Here is a 6,521-nt window from a genome sequence, read left to right on the forward strand (position 1 = left end):
TCCTGATCCAAATGTTTGCTGAAGTGCCTTATTCCTAAACCAGTGCAGATGTGTGTTACCGCCTGCCACCAGGGAGGCTGGTGGGCCACAGGGGCTCAGCAGCGTTTCCTGTGCTGACACCTGATTCTTAAAAATGTGCCCTAACCCAGGGGTCAGCAACCCCCTGCTCGCATGCCACAGCATGGCCTGTGAAGCCATTTTGCTCAGCATGCCGCAACTGGTGTGGGCATTGGGTAGGCGCCTGCCGCCCACCATGAAGCCTGGGCTGCTCACAGCAAATGGCAGAGAGGCTGCAAGCCCTGCTACAAGCAGTCCAGGCTCTTTGGCAAGTGGCAGGGCCCTGCCCAGAGCCCAGGGTGGCTGTGGGAGGTTGCAAGTGGCTGCACTGGGGTCCAGACCCGAACCCAGCTTGTTGCTGGTGGTGGCTGCATGCATATCTCAGGGGGCAGTGCCTGGGAAGGCAGCAGGGCAGGTGGGGAGGAGGGAGGAGCAACGAGGGAGAGTGGGGACAAGTTGTACTTCTCAAAGCCCTCTGCTCCTGCCTGACACTTCCTCCAAGCACTGGGCAAATATCAGCTAACTGTTTTGGGAAACGGGGGAGCCAGAACGTTTGTTTGCACGGGCACCTGTAGGACAAAGGAGTTTTAATGAGATATGCCACAATAAGCCACTTGCAGAACAGAGAACCAGGGAGCCCCCTCTTATCCTCAGCTTTAACCATTACATGTGCTGCTTTTCACCAGGTAGCTAATAACAGAAGTGGGGAAAGGGTCACAGGGATAGAGCCCGGCTCCAGGCAGGTATTTTTAATCACCCCTTTCTAACTCACTGGTTACATTATAGTGTGGCTATAGTGTTGTAGCTATGAGAGTCCAGAAAATGTGAGAAACAGGGTTTCTTTGATCTTTTTTATTGGACCAACTGTATAGTTGGAAGAGATGTCAGGTGAGCTCAAAGCACTCTTCCTCAGATCGGACTTCCCAGGGGGCACTGGTTATACTGGCAGTTTTGAAACTGGAATTTTTCTCCCCGGTGTCTCTTCCCTCAAGGCTGCAGATGCCCAGGCCGTGTGCAGGCTTTCAGTTTCTCCTACTGGAGAATTGCCACTAGAAACCAGGAGGTGCACATCTCCCAGCTTTTTTCTCCCAGAGCAAGAATGGCCATTCTGGGAGGAAATAACCCCACTACAACCAGGTAGAAATAGCTCCTGGGAGAGTTTCCCCAGGAGAATGAACATCTGTTTGCTTCCCTTTAGCTTAGCTCCTGCTGGGGCCCAGGAGCTGTGGAGCCATGGGAAAAAGCTCCACAACTCTGGAAACTGGGGTCACCCCTGTCTGGAGAAGGCACAGGGCCAGCTGCTCCCACTCCTCCACCAAGCAGTTGGGACTCTGTTAGTAACCCATATGCTAGTACTGCAGCAGGGGGTAGATGGTGGGGGGAAGCCCTGGAGAGGTGGCATCTCTCCTGGAGTCCCTTGATACTATAGTGATGCAGGTAGTAGAAATGAGTAGACCATATCAGAGGACTTCAGGAAGCTTAGGATCAGGCTCAGAGAGGGTTTGATCTTCCTAAATGATCAGTTCTTCAATTCTTGCTGAAAGGAAAAACACATGCGTAGTTGAGACTGATAGCTGCACTTAACCAGCATTACATGGTGGATGGCTTGATTCGTTTTCTGTGTTCTTGTGTCACAGAACGAATGATGCATCATCCCTAGCTCAAGATCTATAAGGTTCAGGTGGTGACTCTCTGGGCAGTACTACAGGGGTGGTCTTGATGCCCAGGGAAAGGCTGTGTTTCACAGGGTAATATGTAAGTCAGTGATTCTCAACCCAGGTGCCAGGAGATACTTTCTAGGGAGCCGTGGGGTGCCAGGCAATGTTAGCACTGTTAGATATGGAAACATGTTTCACAAGATACCAGAGATTTTAAACAGAAATCCAGAGTGAGCTCAGTTCTTTGCACTAGCAAAATTGCTCTGTTATCTTTCTGTAGTCAGAAAAAACCCAAGTGCAAACTAAGAGCTGGCATTTTCCAATGGGAGCCACAAGTCGAGGAAGGCTGAGAACCGTTGGCTTAAGCCATCTGTGTTAGTGCATGCACTGTGCAGGGTGTATGCCAATGCCAACAATGCTCATTCTGTCTTTCAAGGCCTCTGCGCTCTTAGGTGCTGGTCTCCATATTTACACCCGGTATGACTCCATTGCCTACAGTTGCTCATAAACTGTCTGCTTAAGTGAGAGAATCAGCACTTTCTTGTTATAGCATGTTTTACCGCAATGAATAATAGGTGACGAATGCTTTGCATTTGAAAGCCTGTCCAAGTCTATCTCAGCCATGCAGTCAATAAAAGGTATTGCCCAAAACAATCCTTTTTTTGCAAAAAATGTTTTCCCCCCATTTCTTCCCACCCAACAGCCTTCTCTTCTCAGCCCTGTATAGTTTGGGTCTCTATGCAAATACTTCTACCCAAAACAGGTGGTGGGATCTTGGAGTCCTGTGGGTTAGGGCAAGGGTCTGATCTAGGGCTGTGGTATTCTTGGCTTTGCCACTGATTCACTTTGTGTCCTTAGGTGAGTCTCTTAACCTCTCCCTGCCTTCCTGTCCCTGTCTGTGGAAGACCAGTACAGCTGCTGTTTCACTGGGGTGAGCTCAGACTTGCTTTATTAATGAATAAAAAGTGCTTCGAATTAATGGGTTGCCTTTTGTAGATTGAGTTCAAAAGATTAAAACCGGCTGAGCGACAGACCTGAATGTCAGGTGTGTTTGAAACCGTAGAGTTCAGTCAGAGGACCGCCAACGTTGCTCACAGATCCCGCGCATAGCATAGAGCGGTGGGCGAGTCCTGCGGGTATCCTGGACTCCCACAGGACTCCTCCAGAACTAAGAACTAGGCGATGACTGTCTCGAGACAAACTCTGATTTCTCTGCCCTGCAGCACACAGAGGCCGACTTCAAGGTTTGATTGAAGGCTCCACCGCAGTTTGAAGAACTGATGGTGCAACGGTACTGAGCCGGCGTCCAGATGAGCACGCCCAGCCCACTTCAATATCTTCTCCATGAAGGTAATGGTTCCCTCCCTTGGCTCCTTGTACCCTTCAGAGATGACTCTGCCAATATTCATATGGATATGTTTGCTGCTTGGAGACAGTTTTCAACTGTGCCTTTAAGGATCATAAATAAGAGCTAAATGCCTGTGTTGTGTACGTGCCCAGCTTGTACTTCCTCCTAGGGCAGGGGTGGGCAAATCTGGCCCGTGGGCCGGATCTGGCCTGCCAGGGGATCCCACCCGGCTTGTGGCAGGTCGCTCAGTGCCACCCGGCCCAGGCACAGCAGGGCAGGCTGGGCTGCGGCACCGGCCCGGGCATGCAGCGGGGCTGAGGCAGCACAGCTGCCAGACTCTGCTTTCCTGCAGCTCCTGGTAGTGGCAACTCCTTCCAGCTGCCATCACCACCACACCCGCCCCTGCTGACTGTGCACCCCAGCCCGTCCGCTCCACATCCACCACCAGGGACTCCTGATGGAGCTGGTGGACAGGGTCTCTATGGACACTGGCTCGGCACCTGCGCGGTGCTGAGGCCCGGGAAAGAGCAATGATCCATTCCCTGCACGCCCCTGCAAAGGGCGCCGGTTCCTCAAACAGTGGCTCTTATCATAATTCAGAGTCTGCATCCGGTCCAGCTCTGGCTGTGGCAGAGCAGAGCGGCGCGGGGAGCAGCCCTCGCTTCTCAGGCTCCCAGCAGCGGCCGGTGGTCCAGATAGGATCTGTTGGTGAGTCAGACACTGTCCATGGGCCGTATTTTGCCCACCCATGATCTAAAGCCCTGCTAAAGTCAAGGTATATCATCCATTGCTCTCCTCCTGTCCAAAAAGCCTGTCCTCTTAGATCATCTCATTCTCCTTTAGATGCTTTGAAATAGATTGCCTGAGGACCTGCTCTGTAATCTTTCAAGGTCAGACTGACTGGTCTGTAATGCACCAGATCCTCCTCTTCCCCTGTCTTAAAGCTGGGCACTATATTGACCCTTTTCCAAGCATCCAGGACTTCACCTGGCCTCCAGGAGCTTTCAAAGAGGACTGCCAAAGGCTCCGAAAGTACTTCAGCCAATTCCTCCCGTACCCATGGGTTCATCCCATCTGGCTCTGCCGACTCGAAAACATTTCGCTTCTTTAATCCCTAGCCTGTTCTGCCACTGCTCTAGGCTACTCTTTGACTCCTATCTTTGCTGCCAAACGTGCTTCTCATCTGGAAGCTGCCCCTCTCTGTGAAGACTGAAATAAAAATACGGCCTTCTCTGCATCGTCCGGAACTAGGTTGCTTTGTGCATTCTGTAAGAGACCTGTGGTTTCTTTGATCTTCCTCTTGCAGAACACGTGTAGAATCTCTTTTTTTTTATTGCCTTCTGTGTCCTTGCCAGCTGCATTGCAAGTTGTGACTTGGCCTTCCGAATGTTCTCCCTGCGCACCCGTGGGATACCCTCATACACTTCCCTAGTAACATGATCAAGTTTTCATTTCTCGGAAGATGTGTTTTTGAGTATCAGCTCACTGAAGAGATTGCTATCTAGACAGGCGGGTCTCTTGTTGCACATCCTACTCTTCCATTGCACTGGGATAGCTGCTCCTGTGCCCTTGAAATGGCCTCCTTACAGGACAGCCAGCTCTCCTGAACTCCTTTTTCCCCCAGATGTGCCTTCCAGGGGAGCCTGTGCACCAGCTCTCTGAACTTCTTGAAGTCTGCTTTTCTGAAAATCACTGCCTTTATTCTGCTGCTCTCCTTCCTTCCTCCTTTCAAGATCTCGAACTCTCATTTTGTGGTCACTGTCACCCAAGTTACCTTCCACCTCCTCAACCCATTTCTCTCTATCGGTGAGCAGAAAGTCCAGAATTGCTTCCCCCCTGCTTGTTTTCTCTACCATCTCTAGCAAAAGTTTTCCCCAACACACTCCAAGAATCCACGGGACCGCTTGTGCGCTGCTGCTTCTCTCCTACCAGGTGTCGTGAAAATTGAAGTCTCCCCTGAGAACCGGGTCCTGCAATTTGGAAGCTTCCCTGAGTTGTTTAAAAAAAGCCTCAGCCATCTCTTCTTCCTGATGCGGTGGTCTACGGCATATTCCCACCATGACATCCCCACTGCTGCTCTCCCCCGACCTTTGCCCAGGGGCTTTCAACAGGCCGAGCTTCCACTTTGTACTGCCCCTCAGAGGACGTGGACATCACCTTTATATGTACAGCAACACCTCCTTGCTTCCCCTGCCCCTTCTGGAACAAGTGATACCCAGCCATGACCATGCTCCGGCCACGTGAACTATCCCACCATATCTCCATAACCCCACTGGTGGCAGTGGGTGAGATCTGAGAAGCACGGCTCTGAGGAAGAAGCTTGTGTTCAGGGCTCCGTGGCTCTGCAGATGCAGAGCAAGGCTCTGTAGTTGGACCTCCAGTGGGGAGCAGGACGGCATTTCCCTGGACCTCTGGTGCCCTGACTGCAAGAGCCCCCCCAGACGGCTGTTCTGCTAGACACAAGCAATAATGCATTACTGCTGGCTCACAGAGGGAAGCAACTGTCTGGGGCGGCAGCAGGCTCAAGTCACTGCAGGCCCCAGTGAGGGTGCGTGGGTGTTAGATCTGCTGAGCCGCAGTGAGACACATGCACGTTTACCTCCTCGAGGCAACGGCACTGCTCAGCTGTGCGCTCAGCTACGAGGGGCCTTGTCCCGTCACGTTAACTGCATTTAAAACATGATCCATCAAGCAATAAAACATGTGCTAGGGACATAGTGGCATAGCAACATTAGGACTTTTCTACCAAAGAGCTTCTCCAGGTGGTATTACTTGACATTGGGCTAACATCTGATTGCTCCGTGGAGGTAATGCCATCACGGTGTGTGCCGAGGCTGGAAACAACGAATACCGGCTGGTCCTTTCCAGCCCTGGCACCTTGCAGCATTGGTTCACATCTCCAGTGCACGGGAAAGCTGGCACCAACAAACAGGTGATGGTCAGTCCTGGTCCTTTCATGGCACTGGAGCAGGTTCAGCACTCCTTGTGCGGCAAGACAGCTGCGACTGACAGAGCTGCTTGTCGGTCCGACTGTAGCACCGTGGTCTTCAACAGCTCTGGCCGTTTAGATCCTAATAAACATTACCAGAAAACTTTCTTTCTACTTGTAAATACAAGCCCTTTACAGCCTCTCATCGAAGCACCCTTCGAAAGCTGTTTGGCAAAAGCTCCGGCCACACGTGCAAGGACAGAAACAGGCGGTTGCTCACGCGGTTTCTAAATCCTCGGTTGCGAGGGGGCGACGGAGCAGGCCACCGCCGCCACGAAAATAACCGTCACTACAGGGTGCGAGTGGGCCTGCAGACAAGTCCCATGGCTGTGGGATTCATCACCATGTTACAAACAGGCTCAGGATCGCGCCCTCCCTTCCACCAGGACAAGGGTCAGCATGGGACCAGCACCACGTGGCCCAAGGGCGCACTGAGACCGCCCTACAGGCGGCACCCACTGCGCATGCG

This window comes from Alligator sinensis, unplaced genomic scaffold (genome assembly GCF_000455745.1).
Source record: "Alligator sinensis unplaced genomic scaffold, ASM45574v1 scaffold594_1, whole genome shotgun sequence".
In the NCBI taxonomy this organism is placed as follows: domain Eukaryota; kingdom Metazoa; phylum Chordata; order Crocodylia; family Alligatoridae; genus Alligator; species Alligator sinensis.